Source organism: Marmota monax, unplaced genomic scaffold (genome assembly GCF_021218885.2).
Source record: "Marmota monax isolate L192 unplaced genomic scaffold, Marmota_monax_Labrador192_F-V1.1 WCK01_AAM20220418_F8-fsc00054, whole genome shotgun sequence".
Classification (NCBI taxonomy): domain Eukaryota; kingdom Metazoa; phylum Chordata; class Mammalia; order Rodentia; family Sciuridae; genus Marmota; species Marmota monax.
Window position 1 is genome coordinate 128009 of NW_026692145.1, and position 13905 is coordinate 141913.

Sequence of the window (13905 nt, forward strand, 5' to 3'; positions counted from 1 at the left end):
GCTTGCTTACTAGATCTGTGCCTTGTTCTTCAAATCTTTGCTGAACAGAAACAATAAATCCAGCACCCTTAGACAGTAACAAGGGGAGGGTCTAAAGCCTCCCTCTCCTATTTTCAGAGTTTGTCTAAAAATCTGTTCAATAACTTAGAGAAAATAGCAAAAAGTGTAATTACCCTTCAAAACCTGATAGATTAATTGGCAGCAGCAGTCACTCTCCAAAACAGGAGGGGACTAGATTTGTTAAGTGTTGAAAAAGGGGGATTATGTCTCTTTCTGGAGGAAGAATACTGCTTTTAAGCAAACTAATCTGGAATTGTTACAAATACAACAAAGAAATTAACACTGAGTTGCTTAGGGCATCTCAATTCCTCAAATTTGTATTTCTGCTGGAAACATATATGTAGATAAAGCAAAATCCAAATACCAGTAATCAATCCTGCTGATTTCTAAATGTAATTTAGTCCGATAATATTTAGAGAACACCAAATTTACCAATATAGGAAGCATTGAATCATTTTAATACACACACACAGAGTCAATATCAAGAGCTAATCAGCAAAAAGGCTAATAACTCAATCAACAACATTATAAAAGGGAAATATTTGTGTTTTACCTCAAACCAAGTATCAGGTTACTCCCAGCACTTGTAGTCCTCAGGTTTTTGAATAAGACAAGAGTTTTCCTCTAATGCTGGCCATGGGTATACACAATTGTGGTTCAAAAATAAAACTGTGTGCTGGTCAGATGCAGTGGCACATGCCTGCAATCCAAGTGACTTGGGAGGCTGAGGCAGGAGGATTTTAAGTTCAAGGCCAGCCTCAGCAACTTAGTGATGCCCTAAGAAACTTAGGGAGACCCTGTCTCAAAATTTTTTTAAAAAGAGCTGGGGGTGTAGCTAAGTGGCAAAGCATCCCTGGGTTTAATCTCCAGTACTCACCCCCCCCCCAAAAAAAACCCAAATCCCCAAAACCAAAAACCTGTGGGCTGGAGGCATACCTCAATGGAAGAGTATATACATAGCATGTACAAGTCCTTGGCCTCAATTTCTAGCACCATAGGAAAGTAAAATAAACAAAAAATGAAATTGTGAGACATGATCTGCAAGTGTCATTCATACCCAGAGAAGAGAAAGCACTCACTCAATTTAACCTTGAATTTCCTCCTTATTAAATTAAAAATTCCCAATAATTTTCAAAGAAAACTTATGCAAAAGAGTAGGGACAGAACTGGGTTAAATAATGTGAAATTCAACATGCAATTCATTTGGGAAATTCAAAACAATGTTCAGTAGTGACTAGAGACCATTACTTCTGGGCATTCACTGTCATTAAATAACAAATATTGGGCTGGGGATATATCTCATTTGGTAGAGTGTTTGCCTTGCATGCATAAGGCCCTGAGTTCAATTCCCAACACCAAAAAAAAAAAAAAAAGGAAGAAAAAACAAATACTGAGTCAGTCAATGTATGCAATTTTACATTGAAGATACAAAAAAAAAGTTCTTCAATTTTGGTAGATTTACGAAATAAGATACAAAGACTAAAACTTCAATATGTATAATGATATTGAAACAATTTAATGGTAATATAAAAATGAAAGTTTAGGCTAGCTGACAACTTGAGACCAGTAACTGTCATTAAAACAAGAGGCACAAAGCCAATGAAAACAATAGCTTTATCTTTAAGTTTTTTATTTTTATAAGTTGTCAATTTATTTATTTAAATTGTCAGATTAAATTTTACACACACTGTGTACAATACAATGTTCACAAGTATTTTTCATTATACATTGTTTAAAACTAAACAATTAACATGTGCATTACCACATTATTTATCTTTTTGGGGGGAGTACTAAGGATTAAACTCAGGGCCACTCGACCATGCCAGCCCTATTTTGTATTTTATTTAGAGATAGAGTCTCACTGAGTTGTTTAGTGCCTTGGTGTTACTGAGGCTGGCTTTGAACTCACGATCCTCCTGCCTCAGCTTCCTGAGCTGCTGGGATTACAGGCAAGCACCACTGCGCCCAGCTTATTTATCATTTTTAGTGAGAATACACAACATTAGCTCAAAAATTTTCAACAATAGAATATATGATCACTACTTTAGTCACTGTGGTATATAGTAGGTCCCTACCGCATACTGCTCTAATCTAAATGGAATACCCTTTCACAAATACTTCTCCTCACTACCTCCTAATGGCCCCCACCACTGGTAACTACTGCTCTGTCTTTTCCTATTAGTTCAACTTTTTAAAAATTCCCCAAATGAGGGAGATCATGTGGTATTTATCTTTTCCTGCCTGGTGTATTTCAATTAATATAATGTTCTCCAGATTCATACATGTTATGTCAATGACAGGATTTCTTTCTCTCTGTTCCCAAGAAGTATTGAGTTGTGTATACATACATGTTTTCTTTATTCACCTGTGCTGATGGACACTAATGCTGATTCCATATCTTGGCTGCAAAACACGGGAGAGCAAGAATCTCTTAAACATGCTCATTGCATTTACTTCAATGTGTGCCCAGTAGTGGAATAGTGGGATCATATTGCAGTAATAGTTTTATTTTTATTTCAGAAAGCTCATAAGTTTATATAGAAAATGTTTTTATTATCTTCAGTATGTAACTAAAGAAAGTATTGTTTTATCTAAAAGGGCCAGGATCACATTTAATTGAATAAAATTATACCAAATACACAATTCTTCTGCAAAATATAATCCCACAGTATAATGACTGCAGATGACAGATGGTTAAGAACAGTCCCTGTTGTATACTATCAAGAACTAAGTCAACTAATTAAGTTCTGCATTTACAAATCAAAATTATCCCAAAACATGTGCTTTCAAAAGGATGTTTATGGAGCAGGAGCAACACCAGAATTTTTTAAAAGAAAACTAATTCACACAAGAAATTATAATGTGGAAAAAAGCACTCAAATGATGTTAGGGTTTGGATCTGGAATGTCCCCTAAATGCTTATGGATTGAAGGCTTGGTCCCCAAAGCAACAATATTCAGAAGTGAGATTTTTGGGAAATGATTGGATCATGAGGGTTCTTATCTTATCCATGGATTAATCAACTGATGGGTTCATATTTGAATGGAATATTGTGAGGTGGTGGAAACTATAGGAGGTGGGGCCTAGTTGGAGGAAGCAGACCACTGGGGGCGTGTACTACAAGGGTATATCTAGTTCTCTGACTCCTTCCTCTGTTTCTCTCCTTCCTGGCAACTATGAGGTGAGCAACTACACCTGTCATGATATTTTGCCTCACCGCAAGCCCAGAAACAAAAGTACCAAGTGAATATAGACTAAAACCTCTGAAATTGTAAGCCAAGATAAATCTTTCCTGCTTTAAATTTTTTTCCTCAGGTATTTTGTCACAGTGATGGAAAGATGACTAACACTAACAAACATTAATTTTCTCTCTATAAATTGAAATTTACACAAAAATATTCAAAGGCATTATAGGAGACCCAGGACCAGAACATAATCAAATACAATGAGGATGAACATGTAAAATTAAACACCAAATTGAGTTCAATTTTGGGAGTGAAAAAGCAGTAAGGGCATCCATGGTGATTGTAAGACTTTAAGTGCCCATCCAGAATATTCATTTCAGAATACACACACTGAAAACATTTTTGTTTAATGAATATTTAAAGAACAAAGTCAAATCAAAATTAAACAAATTCAAGTGATTGCAATGTCATGAAAAAAATCCCATGCCATTCTATTATAAAATAACGTAAGAAACAGGAAACCTGGGAACTCCATTCCCTGCAGGATCTTAAACCTACAAGTTCTTGCCAAGCAACCCACTATGTTTCATATTCATAAAGTGTAACTAACACCAGACTTTAAAAAAAATTTTTTAGTTGTAGATAGACCCAATACCTTTATTTTATTTATTTATTTAATGTGGTGCTGAGTATTGAACCTAGTGCCTCATACATGCTAGGCAAGCGCTCTACTACTGAGCTCTCTACACAACCCCAGCCCAACACCAGACTTTTAAGGAGCACTTTTGTTGAATACAAATGATACTAAATACACAAGTAAATTATAGGAAAAAAATTTAAAACTAGAGTTCAATGACCACTTTCAGATGATTCCTGATGGTTAGTGAACAAGATGAACAATAATTTGCTTATTTTCATGGTGAAATTATCAGGAAACATTTTAAAAAGATAACAACAACATATGAAGAAGATCAATTCTAAACTTTAACCAAAAAAATTATATTAAGCATATAAACATGGTGCTAAATGAAATGCAAAACTGGCTGCAAGGGCAGCTGCCACAAGCTGTCCTAATCCCACACCAGATTTCTTGGCATGTTACTTTCCTCCTTTTCTGGTCACAAATATCTTATATGATATCTCATGGACATGGCCAAGACCAAGATTAAAATGAAAACATCTCAGCAATGTCTATCCAACCACTCTGTAAAATAAAAGGAAAATTAGCTCTCTAGCAGCCAAATGCTACTGCCATGTTAGACCAACACCAGCTCAGCCATTCACACCAACTGTTTCTCATTTTCAAGTTCAAAACAACACAAAACCCAATGATCATGAATGGGGCTGGGGTGGTGTTTTATTTAAACAAATAAAATCATCTGAAAAACTCACCATGTTGGTATATAAAGTATAACACTGAGGCCAGCGTAGCTTTCACTGTCATTTATCCAGAAGCTCATAGGACACGTCTGTTACCATCACATCTGGTAAGACGTTAGGACAAATCATATACTCAATTGGATCAGAATCACAACACAAACCACCAATTAAGAAACAAAATTATTAAACTTACACTTATGTGATCACCGTAGGCAGCCACCCAGTTCCCACATCTGGGTGGGGAACTGCTTATAGAAGCCCAGTTGTACAATCTATCCGTTAATGGTCACGTGGTAGGTCTTCTTTGCCAGTTTATGGCCCTGCCTTCAACAACATCATTGGAGGATCTGAGATGATAGACAGGGAAACTGTCCACTCTCTCCACGTTTAGAGGAGGAAACTGCCCATACCTCAAGGTCCAGTTCATACTGTAATTGCTTGTTATTCCGTGTGCCATACCTCAATGCCCATATCTGCCTTTGCGTTACCTTAATTTTTGCTTCCTAACATTTCTGATTTTTGAAATCTGGCTCACCCAATTTATCCAGACCCAGTTCAGTCATACCCTCCTCCAGGAAGCCTTCCATATTTATTCCTCTCACCTTTACTGGTAGATGGGAGTTTTTCTTTGCTATTAGGTGGGCACATGGATAGACATCAGAGCTGGGATGCCTGAGAATGATATGATCTCTGGAATCAGATAACCCCGGGTGAGGCACGGTGTGGTGGACCCAAGACTTGCACTTGGAATGTTGGGAAACCAATTGAGGTTGCCGTAACTGTGGGAAAGACAGGGGGATCCAACAAGTTAACTCATAGCAGCCTCCCAGGATTGGTCCCAGCAAATAATTCAAACAACTCTCTACTACTCTGTTCTGGATTTCCATATCCTTTCCTCCCTTTCTGTCTGTGAAGATCTTGCACCAGCACCAACAACAACCCCCCACCCTGCCCCCATGGCTCAAACTTAGGACTTATCCCTATCACCTCAGTGGCTTAGTCACAAGCCACCTGCTCTCTGAGGCCATCCCTGATTTCATGTTCCCTTCCCCAACCCCAACAGGAGCAATTTATTCTGTTGTTTTAGGATGAATGATAGCAGAGCTTTGGATGAGCAGCAAAGATCATCAAGTGCCATGAGTATTCAAGAACACAAGGGAACACAGATATTTTTTCAGAAGGCCATCTGTGGAGTGATTTTTGCAGCTGCACTCAATTTCTGAGTCTACACAAGAGGGACCCTAGCTAGAGTTGACTACCTTGAATGTTGAACTTACTACCCCCAACTGTGGAAGGGGGATCACATGGTCTCTGGGTCATGTTAGTTGCATTAGCAGAGTCACTGTACAAATTCCCTTGGGAGGGACACTCTCTAATGATAGCACTGTTCCACTCATAGGGAAGATTATTTTGAGGTGAGAAAGTGAAGCTGCATTGTGTGACTATGCAATATTTCATGATGATGCCTTACCTGCCCTGGAACTTCACAGCCAACAGTAGCTAGGAAAGATGTCCTCATAGTTTTCTTCAGAAGTCTGAAGAAAGAGCAAAATAAAATTGATTAAAATCAGTTCCAAGTGGTTAACCTTTGGGGCTGGGGTTGTGGCTCCAGTGATAGAGCACTTGCCTGGCATGTGTGAAGCACTGGGTTCAATTCTCAGCACCACATATAAATAAATGAATAAAATAAAGGTCCATCAACAACTAAAAAAATATTTAAAAAAATCAATTCCAAACTGTGGTTTAAGAACCTAAAGCACCAGAGACAACTGGATTACTGAGCAGTGCTAAGAATACAACTGTAATAATCCAACTGTCTACATCTAATGTCTTAGCTTCCTAAATCTTAGTTTGGAACAGATGAGAAGCAGAGGGGATGGAATGGGGAGATGATAATCAATTGTACAAAATTTCACTTAGGAGGAATTCAGCATTTTTTGTTTTGTTTTGTTTTGTTTGGGGAGAGTCCTGGGGATTGAACTCAGGGGCACTCAACCACTGAGCCACATCCCCAGCCCTATTTTGTATTTTATTTAGAGACAGGCTCTCACTGAGTTGCTTAGTGCCTCACCATTGCTGAAGCTGGCTTTGAACTTTCAATCCCTCTGCCTCAGCCTCCCAAGCTCCTGGAATTACAGGCATGCGACACCATACCTGGCTAGGAATTCATTTTTGAGATCTATTGCACAAAAAAGGATAAGATATGAGGAAATGGATATTTTTAATAAGCTTGATTTAACCATCCCACAATGCATAAGTATATCAAAACATAATGGTATGTGTATGCATGAGTGTGTGTGTGTATGTTGTAAGGGTAAAAGAAATTGAAGTTAAAGTATAAAAGACCGGGCATTGTAAAGTTTCTAAGCTGCAAAGCCTGAGTTAAAATGTAAAGGACCAGGCATTGTAAACCTGCTTCTAAACTGCAAAGCATGGGTTAAATTCCTGAGGCAGTTAAGACAATGCCCTACTGGCCATTTAGTTGATTTATAGCCCGAGATCCTGTGCAGCTTGTCACGTAGGCATTCAAGGCCCAAACCAATCAGTTTGAATGTAACCCCCTCCTTAGGAATGACCTATCACTCCAGCCTGACCTGTTCCCGCCAATGAATGTACTAATCAAGTCTAGGAATTGTTGTTTGACTTTCCCGTGGTGTATGATGATTTGTTAAAGGAGACTGTGATGTATGTAAAGTCCCGCCCTCCCCAAAAAGTGTACTTAAGCATTGCACAACCCCTGCTCTGGGCTCTGGGCTGCTTTCCCTTCTCGAGTGGGCACGGAGCCCCAGCATGCTGGTTCAATAAATCCCCTTCTGCCAATTGCATGAGTGGTCACTTGGTGGTCTCTTTCTCTGACGCTTTGCCGGACCCTTACAATGTATGTATATGTATATATGTATGTAGATGCTGAGGGCCATTGCTAAGTAAGAATGATGCATGGCATGACCCAGGTCATTTGCAGTGACATTGCATGTAAGGTGACCTTGCTCAAGGACCAGGGCGGATCGGGGTTTAGGGTGTTCCCGGTTTAGGACAATCCAGGTTTAGGGCGGTTCCAGGTTTAAGGTGTACCCTGCTGGGAATAGGGCGTATCCTGATGCCTCAGGCTCGCCTGCTCCTTGAGTTCCCGTTGAGTTCTCGCGGGATTCAGAGAGTATTTGGGATGCAGAACGTGGAATTTGGCAGAGAACGTGGATTTCCCCAGAACGTGTGTAGAGTGCTGGTGTGAGTTCGGGAATAAAGAATTGCTGTTTGAATCTACAAGGCTGTGAGTGGCTCGTGATTTTGTGCCCAGCCAGACTGCGGCATGTATATGTATGCGTGTGTGTGTGTGTGTGTGTGTATATATATATATATATATATATATATATATATATATATATATATATCACAGGTATTGTCCATGGAGGAGGGTTTATCCACTAGAATCTTGCTGCTCCTTTATAAACTGATTAAAAGTGGGTTTTTCCAGAGTTAGGTTTTTGTGATAATACCTTGATAAAGATCCAAAAGGGCAGGGGAGTTGTTATAGGTTTTGTCCAGCAATCACTGAAGTAATGAAACTAAGAACTTAAGTAGGGCTGGGGATGTGGCTCAAGCGGTAGCGCGCTCGCCTGGCATGCGTTGCGGCCCGGGTTCGATCCTCAGCACCACATACAAACAAAGATGTTGTGTCTGCCGAAAACTAAAAAATAAATATTAAAAATTCATTCTCTCTCTCTCTCTCAAAAAAAAAAAAAAAAGAAGAACTTAAGTAGCATGGGGAGGGAAAAAGAAGAAGACTAGGATGGTTGCAATGAATCCCATTTCCAGGAACTCCCAATTCAATCCATACTTGTTGCTGATGCTCATCCCTCTGACTGACCTTTGCAGATGGACAAATGGCTGGATCCTCTCAATGCCTGACCACTGCCCATATCCTACATCATAGTTCACCTATGTTTCTATTATCTCTTGTCACAAGTCACTCTTGTTATATCCATAGTTTATCTCACATCCATGGCCTGTCTAGAAAAATGATCGATTTGTGTTCTCTATTAAGCATTCTAGATAGAAGTTTAAGAATCTGGGCTTGAGGCATGTTGCTTGAATTAAAATTGCAGCTCTTCTTCTTACCAGCTGTTTATCTTTCAGAGATTTTTTGTTTTTCAGTTGAAGGTATTTAGTCCATTCAGGGTGCTATAAAAAATGCCCCGGACTGCACAATTTATAAACAACAGAAATTCATTGCTTGGGCTGGGGCTATAGCTCAGTTGATAGAGTGCTTGTCTTGCATGCACAAGGCCCTGGGTTCAATCCCCAGCACCAAACACACACACACACACACACACACACACATATACATAAAAAAATAAAAAATAAAAAACTTTAAAAAAAGAAATTCATTGCTCAAAGTCTAGAGACTGGGAAGTCCAAGATGAAGGTCCCATCAGATTTAGTGTCTAGTGTCTAGTGAGGACCTATTCCTTATTGATGCCACTGCCTGTGTATCCTCACATGGTAGAAGGGGCAAAAGAGGCTCCCTCACACCTATCTTCTATGATTTAGATCTTAAATGTTCCCTAAAGGTCATGCAGTGGCACCTTTGGGAAGTAGAGCCTAATAGAAGAAAGTTAGGTCATTGGGGTCATGTCCTTGAAGGTGATATTGCGACCCTGACTCCTTGTTTTCTGACTGCCATGAGGTGAGCAGATTTGCTCCACCACAAGCTCCCTGCCATGATGCTCTGCTTTACCATAGAGCCAAAAGCAATGCGGTCATCCAAACATGGACTGAAACCTCTGAAAATATGAGCCAAAAGAAATCTTTCCTCCTTGTAAGTTGATTTATCTTAGGTATTTTGTCTCAGCAATTAAAGCTAACACATTGTCCTATAAGGGCACTAATCCCACTCATGAAGAAAGACCTAATCACCTCCCAAATGCCCCACTCCTTCATATTATTACATTGAAGATTCTGACAGGAATTTTGGAGGAATACCAGTATTCAAATCATAGCATGTGTCCCTGAACCCCCCCCCCCCAATTTATGTCCTTCTCACATGAAAAATGAACTCATTCAATATCAATAGCACCCCATTCTGGCAAATCTTAACTTGTCCCAGCACCAACTCAAAAGTATAAAGTCCAGAGTCTTATCTAAATCAGATGTGAAGCTGGATGAGCACACCTGTAATGTGAGCTGAGGCAGGAGGATCACAAGTCCAAAGCCAGCTTCAGCAGCTTAGAGAGATCCTGTCTCAAAAATAAAAGAGGTTGGGGATGTATTTCAGAGGCAGAGTGTCCCTGGGTTTAATTCCTAGTACAAAAAAAATTAAAATTAAAAATATCTATAAAAAGGGCTAGGGATGTGACTCAGTGATAGAACACCCCTGGTTTATTTGCAGTATTGGGAAGTACTGGGGAGTACTTCAAATCAATCAATCAATCAATCAATCAGATATGAGTAAGACTCACATGTATGATTTATCTGGAGGGAAATTTGTCTCTACCTGTGAGCATATGAAATCAAACAAAAATCTTAGCACTCCAGAACAACTTTCTCTGACTTAATTTTCCATCTTCCAGACACACTGGGCCAGGAATTAGGACTCCAAGGCTTCTGGTTGCCCCCCTTTCAAGGCTTTGCACCACCCAAGCTATAGCTCTCAAGGTTTGGAGTCATTGGAGTAGCTGAGATCTCCTGAGGACAGAGAATGGGCTGAGGAGGAAACCAGTCCAGATCTCCAAGAAAGACTGATATGTGAAGGTGTGCTCGCTGGTTGGCAGCAATAAGGGAGACACAAAGGAGTCAGGGCTGCAGAAGCTAAGCCCCAGCAGTGTGTGTGTGTGTGTGTGTGTGTGTGTGTGTGTAGGCAAAACCAGAATTACAGCATCCTGGTGCTTGTGCTATCAGCTTGCTGGTCCCCACACCTGTTCCTCCTAAATGTAAAGGCATTCTGTGGCTCATTTATATGTTTGCTCAGAGATGCACATCCTACCATTTGATTAAAAAAAAAAAAAGAAAATTCCCTACATGTTCTGAGAGGATCTCCCCAAAGTCACATGTTGGAGCCTTAACTCCTTAATGTGTCAGTGGTGGGAAGTAGCATAGTGGGGGATATTTGGGTCATAAGAGCTCTGATTTTATTAATTCTTTTCTTGCAGGAAAGGGTTAGCTATGGAAGGAGTTCAGTCCCCCCAATTTTGGTGCTGGGGATTAAACCCAAGGGCCTTTACCATTGAGCTATGTCCCCAGTCCTTTTTATTTCATTTATTTGGAGGCAGGTTCTTGCTAAGTTTTTGAGGGCCTTGTGAAGTTTCTGAGACTGGCCTTAAACTTGCAATCCTCCTGCCTCAGCCTCCCAAGTCTCTGGGATTACAGGTGTGTGCCACCACACCAGGCACAGCCCCCTTTTTTGTCTTCTGTACATGTCTGCTTGTCTTATTGCTTTCCCCCCATGCTAGAGTGCAGAATAAGGCCCTCACCAGATACTACCACCTAGTCTTGGACTTTTTAACTTCCAGAAACATGAACGAAAATAAACCTCTATTCTTTTTTTAATATTTATTTTTTAGTTGTAGTTGCACACAATACCTTTATTTCACTTATTTATTTTTATGTGGTGCTGAGGATCGAACCCAGGGTCCTGCACGTGCCAGGCAAGCACTTTACCACTGAGCCACAACCCAGCCCCTAAACCTCTATTCTTTATAAATCACCTAGTTTAAGGTATTTCATTATAACAACAGAAAATGAACTAAGACAATCCCCAATATATCAATAGATAAAGGACCTGACTAGATGATTCATTAATTACTATGATGTTGGTCCCCAGTAACAGAGATGATTCCCATAAGTCATCCCAAGGCTTCCTTCCTCTTCTCCATACATCTTTGATCTCCTTAGCACTTTCTCCATCCACACCTTCCAGTGACCCCAAAACCCACCTTTGCTTCCTCTTCTTCCATTCTTTCCCAGTATGTCATGCCAAATGCTTTGAGTGATGAGGACCATGATAAGACTCGTCCACTATGGGAAATGGGCACACTGCTACACTTCTGTCCTGTGACATGAGTCATAAGCTCCAATAATTTGGGGGGACCCACTCAGACCATAGTAGGGAATTTTCTTTTTTTTATCAATATGGTAGGATGTGTATCTCTGAGCAAACAGATAAATGAGCCACAGAATGCCTTTACATTTAGGAGGAACGGGTGTGGGCACCAGCAAGGTGATAGCACTGACACCAGGATGTTGTAATGAAATATGTGCACTGAACCTGGGATGCTTAGCATGTGGGGCCATTCGGTTTTTCATCTAGAGTACAATCTGCTAGAAACAGATTTTCTGAGACAAAACATATTAGATATTTATATGGTTTTGAAATTCATAACCAAAATGTACTCCACAAACCCGTGACCATTTTAAACTCTCTTTACAAATCGAAGAGAATGCTCATTTCTCCGATATCTTATTAAAACTGGATACTAAATAATTTCTTTAAATTTTAAAACCTACCAGAGAATAAGTAAGATCATGTGATTATTATAATGGTTAATTTTATGTTTCAAATTCACTGGATCAGAGGGTGCCCCGACATTTGATCAAACATTATTCTGGGTTTGTCTGTGGGGGTGTTTTGGATGAAATTATAATTTAAATTGGTATACTGAGAACAATGGATTGTCCTCCCTAATGTGGACAGACAGAATCCGATGTATTGAAGGTCTGAATAGAACAAAAGCCTGATCCTCAAGTGTGTAAGAGGGAATTTCCAAATGCCTGAAAGCCTTGAGCTGAAACATCAGATTTTTCTTTCAAATGGACTTGAACTGAAACTTGAGCCTGTAGGCCTTTAGACTAGAACCAGCTTTTCAAGTCCTTTGTGGGGTTCAGAATGAATTTTTTTTTTCTGGAAATTCACTATAACCATTCTCTTGGGGAAATTGTTTTTAAATCTGTGGTGTGTGTACATGTGTGTGTTGTGGTGGTAGGTTATGCATACCCAGGGCATCCGGCATAGTAGGCAAGCACTTCATCACTGAGCTATATCACTATTAGCCTTTTTTATTTTATTTTGAGACAGGGTCTCCCTAAATTGCCCAGGCCAGCCTTGAACTTGTGATCCTCCTGTCTCAGATTCAGATTGGGTGGATTACAGGCTTTCACCCTTGCATCTGGGACTGATTAATTTTTAGAGGAATTTTGCTCACTTTTTTTAATATTAAAAAACCACTGACTACTGGCCAGGCATGGTGGTGCACGCCTGTGATCCCAGCAGCTCCGGAGGCTGAGGCAGGAGGACTGCAAGTTCAAAGCCAGCCTCAGCAAAAGCGAGGCACTAAGCAACTCAGTAGGTCTCTGTCTCTAAGTAAAATACAAAATATCACTGGGGATGTGGCTTAGTGGTTGAGTGTCCCTGAGTTCAATCCCTGGTACCAAAACAAAAAACAAACAAACAAACAAAAAAACAACTACTGACTACTATAGAATATAATAGAGTATAAAACTTAAAAGTAAAAAAAAAAAAAAGCAGATGTCGAAGTAATAACATGTACCCTGTGCTCATACTTTGTTGCAGGATTATACCCTAAGCAAATTAATAATAATAAACCACGTGAATCACTAAGAAAACGTTAATATTGTACATTACAATATTTCTTAATACTAACATTCCTTACATAAATTGTTCACTATATGTTCTTTGAATAAGCTGATGCTTATTATATTAACTAATATTTGGGTCATTCCTAATTAATGCTGCAAAGAAACCACATCTGCAGCCAGGGAGATAATGCTTCTCACGCTGAAAGATGAACAAAGAAGCAGGAAAATAAGTGCACTGAGCATCACTCAAGGGGGATCTAGAGCCAAAAATAACAAAAGAATACCCAAGAGCTGATGAATGAGGGGCAGGGAGCTGTACCTGCGGGAAGCCTCCTCAGGTTGCAGGACATGGACCCTTCAGATCACCAAAGGCAGGGGGCTCCTCCCTCACCAAACAGTGCCAGGTGTCCTGGGCTCCCACCCTGCTCCCGGTTGCTCACCCAGGTCCCACAATAAGAAACGCCATCCAGCCCCTCTGATACCAACCCCTCCTTCTTGAGGGCCTCATACCCGCCCCCGCCCCATCTGGCCCCAGAGCACCCAGAGACACGCCTGCGCACTAGCGACCACCAAGGCTTCTGAGTGGAGCCGGCGCAGGCGCAGGGACCCTGGCCGTGGCTCCGCCCACGGTCGCCCCCACCCCGGCCTGGGCCCGCCTCCGCAAACATACACTTCCGGCGACGCCTCGGCC

The 13905-nt window shown here is 40.4% G+C and overlaps 1 long non-coding RNA gene across 2 annotated transcripts; it reads right to left on the minus strand.

The window, feature by feature from the left end:
• Positions 1 to 1558: 1558 nt before the first annotated feature.
• Positions 1559 to 13684, minus strand: LOC124110104 (uncharacterized). 2 transcript variants are annotated; one of them, XR_009224376.1, is made up of 4 exons: positions 13534 to 13684; positions 6097 to 6160; positions 4819 to 5404; positions 1559 to 4729 (listed from the first exon to the last, which is right to left on the minus strand). It is a non-coding gene; the product is annotated as an uncharacterized LOC124110104 (long non-coding RNA). The 2 variants fall into 2 exon arrangements; XR_009224374.1 differs by lacking the exon at positions 13534 to 13684 and adding an exon at positions 6697 to 6795.
• Positions 13685 to 13905: the final 221 nt, after the last annotated feature.